This window comes from Pezoporus flaviventris, unplaced genomic scaffold, assembly GCF_033815535.1.
Source record: "Pezoporus flaviventris isolate CSIRO_AGI_PZ_B2104156 unplaced genomic scaffold, CSIRO_AGI_Pfla_v1 ptg000047l, whole genome shotgun sequence".
NCBI classification, from domain to species: domain Eukaryota; kingdom Metazoa; phylum Chordata; class Aves; order Psittaciformes; family Psittacidae; genus Pezoporus; species Pezoporus flaviventris.
Window position 1 is genome coordinate 7,296,973 of NW_026892595.1, and position 18,115 is coordinate 7,315,087.

Here is an 18,115-nt window from a genome sequence, read left to right on the forward strand (position 1 = left end):
TTTTTATTTCACTTTCCTCCTGGGAAAAAAAATCAGCTTTCTCCAACCTTTTTTGCTCTTCCCCATCAGAATCTCAACAAACTCATCAGGAAGCTCTTTCTTCCTCAAGTAAAAGAATATCAAAACCACTTAATTTCCCTTTTGCAGTCCCACTTGGATCTAAATCTGCATTTGACATTTCATGCTACACCCAGTTCCAACAGATGTAGGCTCTGTGGCCTTGCAGTTAGGTACTGTGTTAAGTGATACCTAATTTTAGGGGATGCCATATGGCTTTCCCTGTATTTTCCTATATAGTTTATGAAAGGTAAGTATGCTGTTTCATTACAGAGATCTATCACTTCCTGAAGTCATGGGAAAGCTCATACTCCCCTTAAGAGGATCCCGTGCTCCTTGGACCACAGTCCATCACTACACTACATAAAGCCCTTTCTATGTCCTAGTTACAGATATATTAAAAAGAAAACACAGGGATTAATTAATGTCAGGACACTGATTGGGGTCTGGGAATGTGAGTTTCAGGATGATGATATAGCAGACATTCTTCTATCTTTCCTATTAGAAGATGCCATTTGATTTTAATGACTAGTAATCTCCAATTTTCAAGTTACTGTTCATTTCAGTGTAAAAGACCTTTCTTCTGTTATCTGACCATCTGGGATCCTTTTATAAGAAAAACATCATTCCAGTATTAGAAAGAATATTTCAGCTTGCCATATTTGATAAGGAGATACTGAAGCAAGATGCAAAGCGGTATCGGATGCAAGCTAAACTCCTCTGTTAGATGCTAAGTGAGTGCAACATTCTTGTCTAAAGAGAGTCAAAGAGTTTAAGAAATTACTGGCTTAGTACTATGCAGAAAATTGTTGCAAGCAGTCATTTAATAATAATAATGACACAGTTAAATATAATAATTCATGCAGATTAATATATGTTGATTATGATACATGTTAAGACACCTTAGGGGTTAAGGTATATGTTTAAGAGAGTGTCAGGTTTGTCTCCATGTCTCTCCCATTAAGGATTACATCACATTCCACAAGGCTAAGGGTAATCTCCTTGTTATCCTTTTCATTATGAAATTTTTGGTGCTGCTCTGTCAGGCTCTAACCACGTATTTCCTAAACAGAGTCCATCTGACCAGTTGTCATCTCTTCTGCTTGCTGCGGTGCATTGGTCTCTCAAAGCATGTTCCCTCCTCACCTGTCAGCACTGTTTATCCAGCTGTTCCCAGAGTGGGAATCTACAGAAGGCACTTAAGGAAGAGACAGAGGAGGCTGTTCCCCGGAAAGCAGCGCTCTTTGAGATGAACACAAGGAGGTTTTTGGCTGATGCCTTACCACATTCTGCTGAGTCAAGTCAGCATTAAGTGAATACAAATTCTCCCTTGGAAGTCCTAATTACAGCTGAGGATCTGAGGAAATTATGGAAGGAAACAGGAGGCCTGGAGTGCTTTCTTATCCCCTTTATTTGAATACCAAGGAAAAATACAAGGAGAGACCCATGACCCGCAGCACCCAAGAACTGCAATTGGAGGCCATATCCATCTTCACCTGCAGGACTCCTCTTGGAGACCGATTTTTAGGATAACAGATTAATCAATAGTGAGTCCCTATAGAGCTGTCTGTAATGGGCATTACTACAAGATCTGCCAGCATCAGTGCTGCTGGTGCTTGGTGTCCATTCCTCCTTGCTTAAATTGATGTACATGTCATCCGATTGTATTTTTAGTGACTTTAGTATTTTGTAACAATTTATATCATTATGGGAGTTCTTCAGTGCAACTTGTTGAGAGTTATCAGCCTGTAGTTGCAGTGACACAGCCAAAATAAATCTATTACTCAAAACTTAATGATAGGCAATATTGTCTGAAGTCAGCTGTGCCAGTGGAAGGAGGGATGGGTAGAAGTGCGGGTCACTGGCATACAGCCTGCAAAGCTGCTCAGGAAAAGGCAAATAAAAGCAACAACAGAAGTAAAAACATGCTTTGGGGAGAAAGTCCAGCAGAAGAACTCTTCAGCAAAGTGCTGGCTAAAAGCAGCCTTGAAAAGAAACTGTCTCCTAATGTTTTTATTTCTGTTTGGTTAGAGAAGCCGTAAACCAAAGGTTTTTGGAAACTGTTCTGATTTGCATTTGACAGCCAAGAACTTCAAGAGTGGATCAGGGCACAGAGGGGTTTAGGTCAGCCCCTGACTGCTGCGCCCTGCCTGGCGCTGTTCCAGCGCTCCCTGGGACACCCTCGGTCACTCCTGTGTGTAGCCTCGGGAAAGCACCCTGGCTCAGCGTGCTACTCAGCAGAACAAAGAGGCGAGATCAGTTTGTAAGAACCATACCATCAGCCGGCAATTAAGGATCATCAGTTAGGAAGAACCTTGAGGCAGGATGAAGACCTATGGCTGGGAACAAAAGATTGGGCTCTAAGTCTGTGTCACTAGGTCGAGAACTCTTGGTCTGGATTTTGTTTGGGTTTGGTTTCTTGAGGTTTGGGGGGGAAGGGGGGGCGTGGGTTGGGTTTATTTTGGGGTAGGTTTTTGTGTGTGTGTGTTTTGGTTTGTTTTCTCTCTCATTTTAAATATCCTTTCTTTACATTCCTAAGGGGCTTAGAACGAAGTGCTCCGAAATAGTGAAGCACAGCCAAAGAGAATTTCAAAATACTTGAACTAGAATCATCCTCAGAATTTTGAATACGAATTTTTGATACACAGTGTTACAAAAGGGTAACAAAGCTACCTGTAGCGGGACATCAGGGAGACCTCCCAGAACATTCTCTAAAAAGACCAGTGTCTTGAATCCATTGCAGAGAAAGTCCAACCGTGTGTAAGCTTCATTTTCGGGCACATGCTACCTTGCTTTCAGCCATTTTTTACACTTCATTTTTGTCCATCCGCTTTCAGATGTAACTAATCTCCCCTGGGTGATTCCAGCATTGCTTCATAAACCGTCCTGCTGCACATTCTATAATAAAAAATACGCCATAACAATATTTAACAAGGAAAAGAGGAATAGGAAGTGGTACATCTGCACAATGGATGTAATATAGTATTGACTTGGAATTTCCTGACTTCAGCACTCCCTCCAAAGTAATAATGCATTAATAAAATTACACTTAGCTTTCTGCTTTCAAAAGGAAAATACTTGAAAACAAAAGTCTCTTCATCTTCCAAGTTCTTCTGGCTCTGTGTGTGAGATGGTGAAAATAACACAGGACTGTGTAACCACAGCAAACAAGTGGGGTGAGAATTCTGTAGCAGCTTGGCTGGCCTGAAGGAGAGTGCTAGTGAAGGAGCAGCCTGGATTTTGGATTTAATAGGTGGATTGCCACCTCCCCCCCCCCCGACCCCCCCCCCCCAACCCACTCCCCCCCGTCCCCCCATCCCCATTCATTTCTATGGATGAAAATAAAATGAGTCTGTTCAGGCAGAGCTATGGTGACCTATAAGTAAAGATGTCTGACATTTCCATTATAAGAGGCAGGGTTTAATTGGCTATAACTTCAACTGTTGGTTGGTTGGAATTTTAATTGATTAGGCAGGACTTTCCTTTTCTGGATATCTCCTGCAATCTGACTTCTTTTTTGAGAGAGGGAAGCAGCAGAGAGGGTAAGGAGTTCATCAGTATCTATAAAGCAATTGAGCAAAAATGAAGTATTTTGACCATATAGAGAAGCTCTAAATGCATTGCTTAAAATTGGCAAAGAAGTCACGCTCTTCTGCTTTCTGTGGAAAATTTCAGCTGATACACTGACAGTAGAAATTTGTTCAAATTTAGCACACGGATGTGCAAAAAAACTCCATTTACCCTGAGCATGCTCCAAAGCAGGGACAGAATTAACTCACTGAGGAGCACTTGATTGATCCACCAGTAAAAATGCTGAAAGACAGCAGAAGTATGTACATATCTAATCTCCCAGCACTTTTAACTTTTGTGAGGCTCAGCTAGTGGAATGTATAAAGTTATTTTTCTTCCCTGTTTTACCAGTAAAATTCCTTGGTATAGACAAAAATTTGAAGTATAGATTTTATTCTTTATCTTTTAAATTAACCTTGCCTTTAGAATCGCTGTGAAACAAAGTACATGACCCTCTGACTCACTGGATTCTTCCTAGGTGTTTTGCTGGAAGGCATTACCAAATGTTCATTGGGTACTGACATTTTTAACCATGTTAATAAAAATATTGACGATGTGTTAAGATTACATAATTTGGGGGTCTTGGTTAGTGGAGATCAATCAACGTTATCTGTATATAGCGCTACATCTTAGCTCGATTCCTCGTGAAGTCTGGTTTTAATATCCAGCCCATTGTTACAAAACAGGGATATTTTTGATGTACCATAGTCAAAGGCTCTTGTCCTCAGAGCTCTACCAAAGTAAATTCCTTTCTGCTCTTCACTGACCATGTATCCTCCCCTATTAGTTTTTTTATGTCTTCAATAAAATTTTATAACAAATAAAAAGGCATGGAATCTTCATTACTACTGGTTAAAAACCAGCCTTGCTGTTGTTTACAGAAGCAGTGCCAATCTTTTGTTTTCATGATAAGAGAGAAAATGTGTTTTCTTTCCTTTGCAGGTTAGTCAGTATGTCAATAATTTAAGATACTGGGGTTTGACACTTCACTGTTTTCCTGTGGAAATATTTGAAGATAAGTTCACCAACCAGCAGGTCTTAAGTAAGACATACTGCTCTTGTTTTAGAACCAGCTCTTAGGGCTGGGTGTACCGTACACTGGCCACCAGAGGCCTGAATGATGGGCTAATGCTGTCATTGCCAAGACTCCCCAAGATGCTGGTGGATATTGGGTCAGGCCCTAGATTATCTGTCTTCTTCCATTTAACGGCAGGCTTAGAGCAAGCCGGAGCAGCTTTTCCTGTGGTGAGCTTAAGTGTGCGATCAGTGCAAACACATACATTCCTGTGGCTTCATTTTACCTAGAAAATCTGGTGGGAGTATGTATGCAACTTAGTCGTGATTGCTGCAAGCTGTGAGTGTGATCAAGAGCACTGCAGAGCTTCAAAACCCTGTTGAAGACTATGTTAAGGTTAATGACATTGGGTATGCAACCGATTTACAGCGTGCTGAAAACATCTCTCCTATATAAGATATAGAAGAACAAACAATGTGAACTGGGACCTTTTTGATGTGGAAGTTTCTGCATCTTAAAGTCATCTAAGAAGTTTTGGGGTTTGGGTTTTGGTTTGTTTTTTTTTTTTCAAACTAAAGATACAGTATTGATTTTCAGTAATTAAAAAATCACAATGTGTATGGTGCTTACAAGTTCTAGAAGCTAAATCAAGGCTTTGTCTGCTGCTTATGTGGTATCTACCTACTGCATGTCCTAGTATTTAGCTTAAGGAGTAAAACTGCTGGCATTATTTTTTTCCATCTGTTCCATAACCTCTTATACGGAGCTTCTAAAAACTCAAGCAGACTAAACAGGTCGCAGTAAAAACAGTAAGGTTGCTTTTCATGTATTCTTTGAATCAGAACTTTTAATTAAAGATTTTAGTTTGTTTGCTGATTAGAAAACAGGTCCACAATGTGGTGTCTATCTTCTTCCATTTGAATCAATAAACAGAGAAGTCATGAGAAAGGGACCTCTTCCCTCCAGGGAGTCTTTTCTTCTTAATGTTGACTCAGGTTTTTAGTGCTTATTCTTGTCTTCTTTCCTGTACTGACTACTTCCCAGTCTTTTCTCTTTCAGTTCCCCCTTGTTTCCCAATGTGAGATCAGTTGCCTTACAGATGGCACGTATGCATTTGTCCTTCACATTTAACTGCTGTGTCGTGAGTGTGGTGCACTTTTCAGCCTGCATTGCAAAAGTAAGCTCTTTAACCAGGCTGAATGGTGCTTTTTAAGCCCATCAAATTTTAAAACGTGAGTTTCATTGAAAGTGAAACAAGAGAAATACTTCACCTATAAATAATGGATATGCCCTTTTAAGTAACTTGTGAGGCCTGTTCGGAATTATCCCGAAGGTTTGCCTCCCACCTGAAAATCACAGTGCTGGCTGAGAAATGAGTACTTCATGTACTTACAACTTGATTAAAGAGAGATAAGTTACAAAATGGTCTCACACTTTTGGTTTGCTGTGTGCTTTGTATGGCATAGTTAGATTTTGTAACTTCTCTTTTATGGTTAGCTGAGTCCAATTCCTGCAAAGACTTAACATGTATATTTAATTTTATTTTGGTTAACTCTCCGTGTTAAGACTTTAGATTTGGAACTCTGATTAGTTTCTTCCTTGCTGAAAAGACCACTATAAATTTCAGTAGGGAAACAGAAAAGTCCCCTAACAATTTTTAAGGAAGCTTTTGAAACAATGATTTGAGGATGCACTATTTAAAGTAAATTGCATCAGGTGCTGGGTTATTATAAAATAAAAAATGTCTGAACAACAGTGACCTGCTTTTTGTGTGTTTGGCTTGCTACTGCACACTAGGAAATTCAGAAACTGATTGTAAAGGAGCAAATAATCAGAAATTCAAGTGTAACCAAATGCTGTGGGGTTTGAGGGCTGCAATTCCCACTCATCTAACCATGAGTGCAGGATATATTGGGTCCCTGCAGATCCTAGACACACCTTGCTTGTGCTCTGTGTTGCTCCTGTGTGTGTCAGCTCTGAAGGGCTTTGCCTGTGATGTGGAAATAAAGGTCAGTGAAAACAAATACCATAAAAGGACACAGTAGAATATTTCAAATTTTAGAGACATTATCTATCTTCAAACCCCCTCACCAGACCTACATTAAAATAATGATCAGAACCCAAATATAGAACATTTGAACTGTCCGTTTCCAGGCCAGATGTGCTGTGTTATGTAATGCCATTTTTGGGTGATTGCTGGTGCTTGGAATGAAAGGAAAATGTATGTTCATTGTAGATATTGTTCCAAAGAGCAAATGTCATAAAAATGTTACAAAAACTCAAGGCCTTAAGCTACAAATTTTAGCAAATGCAAGTTCTACACAGAGCCTTGCCTATATACAGGCTGAACTCTCCAGCAAGGTACAGTCCAGCCCCAGAGGTTATGATGAGAGCCCAAATACATATCCCTACACCAGCACACTTTAGCCAGATACAAAAGCACTGTACCTCCTAAAAGCTTGTTCCTCCAGGCATGGCACATTTCTAAGTTAAATGCATCACAAAAGAAATTTTCTCCATATGCTTTTCAAAACCCTAATAAATAAAAGCCATCCAAGCCAGTAGCTGTTGATATGTATGTGCAACAGGCTTCCCAGAAATACTTTGTAAAGAGAGCATCAATGTTTTCCACTGTTTGCAGGGAGGAAATCCGTTGAGTTCAGACCTCTGTAATCAATCCACACTGCAGAGTCACAAATAGACAAGCAAAGGACAATTGCTGCCCAATTTTTGCACTGCAGATGCATAAATCAGACTCCATTTTCTTCACTGCTTCATATTGCATTCTCAAGGCTATGTGCCAACCTCATGCCTCCATTGGTTATGTAGCTGTCCCCTCTGTCACTGCAGCCAGGGCTGGGATAGCACACTCACCACTTGAAGCATTTCATGGTTGTGATCCTAAGCAGAAGACTAGCATCTACACAGGGCATTGGAGAGTCAGATATACCAAGGGAAAGACTTGAAACATCTACATGAAGTGTCTGAGCACATATAGGGAGCATACCACAGGGGTCACCAAGCTCAGTCAAGTCAGGGAGCATTTCTTCTCTTTCAAATCAGTTTCACTGTGAAGAAAATTTACCTCTTTTTCAGGCATTCTGTAGCAAGAACAAAAATAGGAACCAAATTCTGCCTGGCCTCTCTGCATGGAGGTGAGAGGTGTTGAGGACAGAGGGTGCTGTGCTTCAGTTATGCCTAGGGCACAACCTGCACAGGAACTCATTGTCCTCAACGAGAAATGTGACCTTTAGTGACTCACTTTTTCTCAGAGGGGATGGCAGAGCAGCTACACTCTGCAAGAGCAGCAGGCGAGCCTGCATCTGAGCTCTGCTTCTAGAAGGGGTAAGCCTTGGGATATTTATATTTTAGGCACCCTCTACCTCCACCTTGTAGACTTACAATGCAAGAGAGGATGAATAGTCTTTCCGAGGGCTATATAAGAGAAACCTGCTCCCTCTGGGAGAGGGACTCAGCAGTAAATGGGCAGCATTTGTAGGCTATTAAAGTACCCCCATGGCTTCAAACTCTTTGTCAGGCTGACTTAGGGGTAGGAATAGGTAAGTAGCTCAGGCACAGCAGATAGCAGTAATCTGCCAGCTCTTTTGCCATATGTTTCCTCCCCAGACCCAGCTGACTGGGCCTGTCTGCACCCAGTCCAAGATCTCTGGCTTGGCTCTGGGAAGGCTGGTGTTCTTGCACAGTGCTCAAGTGTTGTTCAGAAAAACAAGTGCTGGTTTTCAAACCCATTTAGTTCTACAAATGTGTTTCATTGCTATGGTATTTCTAGATCTGTGCCCCTTTTCCTTTAGCCTCAATAACATCAATAAGTGAGATTTTTAAAAGAGCAATCATATCTCCTCTTTGGCTTTATTTAGCAGATTCGTTTAGTCCCATAAGGTAGTTTACTCATAACACAAACTGCTTAATCTTCTAACCTTCCTCTGCACCTGTCCCATTTTGACTTTGTCTTTTCCGAATGTGAGCAACCCGGTATTCAAAAGATGTCAGGAGAGGTGTCACCAGTGCCTTGGACAAGAGCCTGAATTCTTCCTATGCTCTACCAACACTTTTTTGTATCCTGTGACAATGTTTTGCATTCTATGATCATGTTTGTAATTTCTCAGGTTTGCAGTGACTGGTAGGCTGTGGTTATCCTGTGATTATCTCCTTCCTCTGCTGTTTCCATTTCATTCTTGTTGTTAGTTGAAGCTCTTGATCTCACACTTTCTACTTTAAAGTTTCAGCTCATTTCTACTACCTCACTCCCTCTTTCTGACCCTTTCTGAAAAGAATATAATATACTGATGATGCCATCTTCTCATGATTATTATCTATTCAGTTTCTTCAAGGTACTGGTATTTTATGTGAAATAATTATGTGAAACTCTGAGAAGGAGAATCAGGCCTCTCTCTTTTTTGAGCTGCATCAATTCAGAGAATCTTAGGCAGCATGTGCCTGCCTGCTGCATCAGGGCTGGTCACCTGTGGAAAGCGAGTGTTGTAGTAGCTGGCAACGCACAGTCTGCAGCTCACAGGGAATCAGGGAATCAGTAGGGGTTTGATGCGATTGATTAAGTGATACTGTACGCAGTCATCAAAAATGGAACTCCATGATGTACACAATGATGTGCTTTGTTCTAATCTTTGCCTACATTATATCAGAGGAATATCTATTTTTAGATAAAATAAATGTAAATGGATATAATCAAGCCTGCCAAAGGTATCTGACTTCCCGGTTGCTGGGTGTAAGATGAGAGAATGTAATTGCCCAGTCCAGTTCCCAATAAAATGTTTTAGAAACTCACAGGTGGAGGATTTGCTGCTTTAGGGGGGCAGTACTGCAGGATTCCAGGTGGTCATGCAGCAGAAGCAGCAGTGATCTGAGTGTCCCACAAAGGTGGGTTTGAAGAAGTGGCAGAGATTTTATAGTAGCTGAAATATAAATAAAGGAGAAAGGCAAATGTCTGAGGATGAGTCAGCCAAGGGGTGAATGCATTTACTCATAAGTGGGCTGTTTTGTAGATCACACTGAGACTTAGAAACCAAGATAAAGCTGTGGAGTCTGTGCTCGAACTTTTTAGAAACCTTTGATTAATTGCTAGAGGATGACATCTAAAATATCCCCGCTCCTTTTCTTCTTTTTTGTATTCAGCTTCCATTTCTTTCACTTTATCTTATCCTGCCTTTTCCTTTTTCTCTCTCTTTTTTCTCCTCTAATTAAATATAAATAAAAAGGACTGCATGTTCTGTGCTGTCACTTATGATATATAACTTCTCACCAGCAATCCCAGATCCAGATTCAGTAGTGGTTTTAACTGACAGTTTGTAATTATATAACGATAGAAGGTTTATAGGTTTCAACTGCGTATCTGCATTTGTTGTCTTCTGGGTAGTTTTTGTTAACTTAACCATGTGTAAATCAGAACTTTCTTACATATCTACATGTATAAATATTTCTGCTTTTAGATCTCATCAGATTAGTGATTTTTAAGTCCCCTCTAGTCCATAAAGCCATGCTAGTATAGCAGTATCAGCCAGGGGAATGATAGTTTGGGGCTTTTTTCCCTTTCTGACTGAAGATAATGAGGTTAATGTGCAGTGAAACTAGAAGAATCTCCATGAAGACTTAACAAAAATTCTTGGTTTTTTTTTTTCTGGGAGAGCTCATTTTCGTCTGGGTAAAGCTCTACAGGTAAGATTACTCTTTTGCTTTCTTGCTTGCTTCACGCACACACACACACGCACCCTTCCAACCGCCTGTAAAACGCTTCTAAACGAGACAAGGCTGCCAGCATGGCTGCAGCAGCTGTCAGCCAACTTCCTGCTGGAGCCAGAGACGACACTTCTCTGGTGCAGCGCTGCCATGGCTTGGACTTTCGGCGTGAGCCGGATTCTTCCACAGCCGCTCAGGCTGGGAGCGGTGGGTCGGCCGTGGGTGAGAGGAGGAGTTGCCGGAGCTGGTACTGCGTGCCTGGGGAGCCTGGGCTATCTCCGGCAGCAGTTCCACCTCTGGCAGGAACCGGCCCTGGGCGGCCGCGGAGCCGATGTGTTTCCCCGCGCCCTGCCAGCTTCAGGCAGACAGAGCAGCCATAGGAACAGCTGCGGAGCAGGAAGAGGACCCAGAAAGAGCTGAAAACCGATGCTGAGCAGCAGCGGTCGGTACGGAGGATGCCTGATGCAGCTCTGCTGCCCTGGTGTTGTGGCAGATTCCCAGCGGGACCGTGCACGCACCACGACGGCAGCGTACGGCCCTCCTGCAGGGGGGCACCTCTGTGCTAAATGTCAGGAAGCAAAACTGAATGCAGTCACCTGTGCTTGAACAGGCGAAAAATCTCTGGGCACCTCACAGCATTTAAAAAACCCCTCAAACCAATTGTAGAATTTTCACAATATAAAACGCAATGACCTGAAGGTGAGATTGCCTTCTTCTTTAGCCCTGCAGTGAGCTGGCTTTCTGAGGAGAGGCCTCTCTTTTATTATCATTCTTCAGTGAGATACTTTGCATTTCTTTACAGAGATGATCTGCATTGCCTCCCCAGAAAACCTGAAATGGTGCCCCCCCCCCCCCCGTTTCTGCTTGGAAAGCCATGCTTGGAAAGCCATGTGACCTCAGCTCCACATACACTTTCCATAGTAAAGGATGCTGTGAAACGGGAAAATCTCTTCCATCCTGGGCCCTATTCACATCTAATTTGGCAATCCCACTTCAGACTAGCAGAAGTACTAAAGACTGGGGAAAGTTAGTTTACACTATTCAGCTACATAGCTCACTGCAGCCTTCCTATTTGGTCTGTATTTACTCCCTTTTAGCATCAGTACTGCTTACTGGGAATTTGTTATGAAGTAAAAACCTTAAATGCAAACTACTTCCCAGGCCAGTTAGAAATATTTAAACACTTCAGGCAGTCAGTCTGTGATTCAGAGATTTATTTTTAAAACTGTTGATTTTGGGACACCAAACCATTGCATTTAAACTGCAGAAGTGAGTCATATTTGTGGGAGGTAATTACTACCAGAAAGTACAACTAACTTTTGTAGGTTTCTCTAGAAAATGTCCACTTATGATCTGCAACTACTAAAAATAACATGCTTTGTTGAATTTCAGCAAAGTTATCTTTACAGAATTACGTGGATTTATACATATATTCTGTTTTCCTGACATATAATAAAATAAATGACTCACATGCCTGAGAATTTATTTGGATGTTTTATGTGGACTGTCCTGACCAGGTAACTTGCTCAGTTTATACTCTTTTCATGAAAACCAGAAACTTCGTGGTAATTACTAGGGAAAAGCAATTTAACATTGGAACAATGATTGTAGCTAGCACTTACAAACAATGTTTGTTCATCAGAAGGGTCTCTGATTTCTTGTATCATCCAAACCCACAATAATTTATTCAATCTGTTTTCTGTGGTTAATAGATCTTGGGAGCTGAGGGAATTCCAGATGTCCAACACCTGCAGAAGCTACTTGCAGAGCCGGAGGGAACTTTTCTCATTATCCCTCAGTCATGACTGAGGAATTCAAGTTTATTTAACTTGTGGTCACTTAGCAGCGCTCCCTACCAGTAGATGACTCAGATGCTATGCCACCTATCCCAAGAGAATACTCTACAACTGGGTTCAGAAAAATAATGTCATCCATCCTGGCATACTGGGCTTTGAACAGTTTTTCCCATGTCAATCAGGGACAACTTAAGGTGCTCCATAAACCCAAGTGACCTGCCATTGCTAGCAGACCAGGAATGACTGCAAGCAGACCAAAAATGGAGTTGCTATCCAGAAGTTAAACCACAGTCCTCTGAATACCTCCTTCCCCCTCCAAAATGGGCAGTTACTGAAGACGCTTTCCTTTAAAAACTGCAATTACCTGTGTGTGATTTGCCAGCGCCCAGGTAGTCTCTGCTACATTTCCCAGAATCTTGTGACTGGATCACAGTCAGGAAATCTTTCCCCTGTTCTCCCTGCTCCTCCAAAGTGCATCCAGCTCCCACTAACCACATGGTCTCCTTGATGTCATGGGGGTCAGAGATTGGGAGGTTAGGACTTGCTCTTGCCTTTCTATGGCTTTTTGAGGAAGAGAACTAAATAATATTATCCTTATCATCCTTAACTCTGTGTCTTTGAACAGCTCCACCCTATTGTCCTATTCTGCCCATGATTCTTGGACAAATAAGCACTTAATTTATTTTTCCTGTTGGTTTTGTGTGGTTTTTTTGGTTTCATTTGGGTTTGGGTTTGGGTTGGTATTTGGTTTTTGGTGTTTGTTTTTTTTTTTAATTATTATTATTATTCATTTTTCTTCTTCTTCTTATGATCAGGTTTAAATTACCGGTTGGCTCTGGGTAAATGTGCTGCACTTGGCCATAGCAGTGGGGCTTTCTGACAGAGGTTTTGTTCGCATTAAGGTTGCTCTCTATGCTGCTGGGATGCCACCCTAATGTACCAACCCAGGAAGAGAGCTGAGTGAGTGTCAGCCAACACTTTGAGACACCACACATGGCAGGATGACAGCTGGTGGTCAGGGAACATCAGGACTATTGTCAGCATTGAAATGGACTGGGGTACACTTTTACATCAAGTAACAAATTGCATCTTTGAGGTGTTGTATCAGCGCTACTTACTACAGCAAGGGTGGGAAGTCAAATTGCCTTTTCCCTTGAATTAATTCTACAGGAATGTAGGAATTAGGATTTCAATCTGATTAATGTCCCACTCACTTAAGTGTCTTCAATCAAGGAGCAGGAGTCCTGAAAGCTTCAGAGAAAGAGACAAAACCTGGTAATAAATTTTTTTATAGATGCTTTTGAGGAAAAATTCTTCCTAATATGAAAGTTATTTTTGAATGAAAGGTTCATGAAAGATGAGCACAGATTTCTTCTTCTGGCGGCTTCTGCAGTGGAAGGAAACAGTTGTGTCCCAAACAAAATGCAGTGACGGGCTTGAAATTGGAAAAACATTTCTCAATACAGCTATATATTACGTCTATTATTTAACAGGATAGTCACTATCAAAATGGGCTAAAGACAAATCTAAACAATTAGTTTTTTTTTCTGTTTTCAGAGACATTTTAGAGTTTTCAATGTTGGTATTGGATGGAGACTTAACCAGAGCGTCCTTACTATTATTAGGGATTCAGTGGTCATGGGTAATAAATTTAAACACACTTGCATCAAAATTAATCAACTTTTACACATAACTTAATTTCATAATCTCAAATCAGATAATTTTTGTCAATATTTTTTAATCTTCCTGATTTGAGAAGCATCTTTCATATGTTGAGGAGGGGGTCTCTGTTAATTCCTCAGCACTCCCTCAAGCCTTTCAAAAACCCTCCAAATGGCAGTGGGTTTTTAGGAAAGCTGGTGATCACCACTGAGTCTTGGGCTGTACTGTAAGCTGAATGCTTTGAGGTAGATTCTGTGTTTGTTAAAGTGGGTCTACTTTTATGACTCAGTTTTTCCTGCAGCAGTGAAAGAGCAGCATATTCTGCTTCACTTATGCATTTAGATCTGACCAGCAGTTGCCTGGAGCTGAGTTCATGTATTTGCAAAATACTGTTTTCCCTGCACTGGATCCCGAAGGGTGTTTGCCTCAAGAGTTGTGTCCAGGTCTCATCTTCTGTAATGCTTCTGTACACTATTGTTACTTTTTTGCTGTTGCTTTGCAGGACGGAGAAATACAAGGTAAGAGAATCATATTAAAATTGTTTGTACCTCTCGAGACTGTTGCACATTCCATTAAAATACATTTTTGTACTATAGTTACTCAGTCTTCTTCATGATATAAACCAGGGGTGGAAATGCTGCTGAGACTGTGCTGCTACACCTTGATCAGTAGGAGCGAGGCCAGATATGGCTTCTGGGAGATGACTGCTAAAATACCAGACTCAGGTTCCACCAATCCAGCCCACTGGAAATCCTGCTGCCTCTGTTTCTTTAGACAGAAGAGGCAAATAAAAAGCATGATAATTCTGAAAGGACTCAACTAGCAGTGACGAGGACTTGGCTAGAGGGTTTATAGGGCTTGCCAATAAAATGGTGCCCCAGATCTGACACTCCACAGAGGGCAGGACAGGGTTGGCATGGGGCTGGACCTGCCCAGCCCAGCGACTTCTTGCACTGACAGTCCCTGTGCTCCACACAGGAAGTGGTAAAGGGCTTTTCCTGCTTCCCAGCTCACCCAGCCCTATAACATGGCCTCTTTCTCTTGTGCCTTCTTCTAGGTGCAAACTGTTGCTCTGCATTAGGGTGAGCACCCTCCTGGGCTTACTTCTGTGGTGCTTTCCCTGGGCTTCCCCCCTCCACAGTCCCACTGTATTTAGACATAGTTGGTGCAGCCTCTACTGCAAATAGAAACTCCCTTATGGTATGCCTCCTTTTCTAACAAGAAATAACTTGCCAGAGCACTGAGTGACCAAGCCCAGACCTTGCACCAGGAGGGGTTTGCTACGTGCCTTCTTGCTTCTCTGCTTTTCTGACTTTCATAAGGACTCTCTACCTTGTAGCTTCTGCCAAGAAACTTTTGCCTTGATAAGGGGAAGCATAAGAAAGATTGCCTGCAAACAGACAGACAGACAGACAGAATGATAACTGCCTTTTGGTACAGAGGTTGAGCTCTGCAGTCTCTGGTTTAAATATTTGTAAGAGGAGTCAGCAGCGTTTTCAAGATGGTCGCTTCCAGCAGACCTAGAAGTGCAGTGGAGATTGCAGGGGTAAAGTCTGGTCATAGATTACTCATAAAAAGAAAGAAAATTTAGTACAATAATCTAAATACTAGCTGACAATTTTTTTTTTTGCCAAGTTTTAGTTCAGCAGAGTTGAAATGGCCAAGTTTTCAATGCCAACAATTGAGGTTTGTAAAGGAAATACCAAACCAACCTTGGCAGAAAAAGAGGCGGACGTTAAATTACAGAGCAAAGATTGCATTGGCTCCGTAGGTGGAGAAATAAACAAGTTAAAAGAGAAAATCAGTTGGAGTTTTTCATTTTGATTCTCGTGCCTAAGCAGAAAAGGATAGGATTTACCAGCAATGGATGAGCTGAAGCTGACGCTCAGAAGCTGTATGGAATTGCCGGTGAGGGGAGCAGGGAAGAGGACCAATACAAGGAAGTGCTGCAGAAATGCCCAGAAAGTGTTGGTCAGTCTCATCATGTAACGACTTAAAAAGAGCTCAGACCACAAATTCTTGACTGTTCTTAATTTAGAAAGTGCCCAAAAGACACATTCTTTAATGCAGACAATATTTTTTCTTGGATACAGTGTTGACAATATACACTTGTCATTGGACATTTGTGTAATTTTTCCTGTATGATGTCTAAGAGCATTCCCCTAAATTCCTGCAGCAGCAGCTAAACTCACCATGAGCTATCTTCATCCAAGAGGCATTCCACTGAAGTTGGAGAAACTATTTGCTGTGTGTGGACTGCCAAGTCATACAGGAGCAAGGACAGCAAACTCTTCCCCTGAAATATTATTTCAGTCATTTCAGTTTTATAAAGGACAGAGGAAAACATTACCCATTGCATGGGTAGACTTATTTGTCTACTCCAGAAAGCTGAATGTATTTCATCCAGAAGTGACAGTGGTGCCTGAAAAACCACTTCTCAGAATTAGAAGGTTGAATTTGTAGTGCAGCTTGCCAAGCCCAGGTTTCCACACCCAGTAATGGATGGACATCAGAGAGGTCACAGTACAGAAATGCCAAAGCATAGGTGCTGGCTCTTGTACAGGACCAACCTAGAGATAACTTGGTTGAGTAAATCCTACACCATGTACAACCCTGACAGATGGGCTGTATGTGTAGTTAGTGGCAGAGACTGACAGTCAGTGGCCATAATTTCCATACTGCTTTCTCCAGATTACCTATGAATGACCACCCTACTGCTTTTAACTTGCTAGCTCAATGCTTTCCTGTTCAATTAAACAGATGTCATGCTACAGCAGAGTATTTCTGGAGCTTCTGCTGTAAATTATTCATACCTGGAAAAAACCCAGCCCAAGCTAATACTTGGGTACTCAATCACATACAGCAGTCACCTATACATTCCTTTTGTAATGGTTGTAGGCATTTGCAATAAGCTGCTGCAGTTTTCCTTACTCTGTGCTATGTTTCTCTGTTCTTTCTCAGTTCTCCATTTCTGCAAAATTGTGTTTAACAAATTTTAAGTAAATATGAGAGTGTTCTACCATGTGCAAATATGTAAATCTCGTGATACATAGGAATACACAGACTATTTCTGCTCTTAGAATCCTAGAATAGTTAGGGTTGAAAAGGACCTTAAGATCATCTAGTTCCAATCACCCTGCCATGGGCAGGGACACCTCACACTAAAATCTTCCTTAATCAGTGCATGAACTTAGTAGTTTTAACCTACCAAATAAAATTAGAGATAAGTTTTACTGATTAAAGGATCTGTAGCAGCAGGAATACATCATTTAGTTTACCTTATATGCTTCTAGCTAGAGGTAAATAAGATATCATTGCAGTACCATTCACTTTGTTATAGCTCTGGCTGTGTCAGCATTCATATTACAAACCTCTTCTTCCAGGGGTTTATAACTCAGCCATAAAATGTGCTCCAGTCTGAAACTTGGCACACAAGGTCTGAGTCTGGCATAAAGTTATTTTACAAAAAGGTAGAACAATGCATTAGCTCTTTGGCCGTATCCAAGTTATAAGTGTTTAGGATCTGAGCAACGGCGTGGGCCTACATAGAAAAGCCAGTGAAGACCTGCCCAACACATCGCTCCGGCCTTGCCCTTCTAGGGTCACTGTAAAATCCAAGTGTGCCAAAGCTTAAAACGTTTCATGAGGTTATGCACCCTGAAAAGTTTGATTCAAATGGTGAAGTTTCAGCAGTCAGTGTTGTGCATTGCATTCCTACTGCTCCTGCTGTGAGCAGAGCTCAGCTGAGCTCCCGAATGGCTTTTCATGGTTCACAATGGAACCCCAGACCTGCTGGGATGGTTAGGATGTTGAGGAATGATCTCTGTTTCACTTGCGCTTGTACCTTCATTTCCCAGACTGTGAGTATCGCCTCTCAGGGCCTGACTCTTCCCTTCCCTTCTCTGCTGCCCTGCAGCAGGAGCCTGGACCTCTCTTCAGACACCACTCCCTGCAGCTCAGGGCCATGCAGAGAGCTGGGCTGCCTTCCACTCGGGGCGGGGGACGGACACAGGACACGGGGGGAGGGCCCTGCAGCCACAGCCGGCCTTTGATTTCCTATCAATCAACCACACAGGAAAAGGTCCCATAAACAGCAGAGTTGTTAAAGTCATCGGGTTTCACATTCGGAGACTGAATTTGCCATGCCCTTCCCTCGGGGCTCTTGGGAATTTACAGTGTTACGGTCCCCGAGGCCAGGTGTCCTTCCTCAGCCACAGCCTTCTGCTGGCGATGGGGAAGTAGTGCTCTCAACACACAGTCACAAGCCTCATCCTCCTCCGCCACAGTGGTTACCTACCCA

General features: G+C 42.0%; 1 long non-coding RNA gene across 1 annotated transcript; it reads left to right on the top strand.

Moving 5' to 3' along the window:
• Positions 1–7,826: 7,826 nt before the first annotated feature.
• Positions 7,827–14,846, top strand: LOC133276818 (uncharacterized). Its single transcript, XR_009746015.1, has 3 exons — positions 7,827–7,987; positions 9,452–9,541; positions 12,969–14,846. It is a non-coding gene; the product is annotated as an uncharacterized LOC133276818 (long non-coding RNA).
• The last annotated feature ends 3,269 nt before the right edge of the window (positions 14,847–18,115 follow it).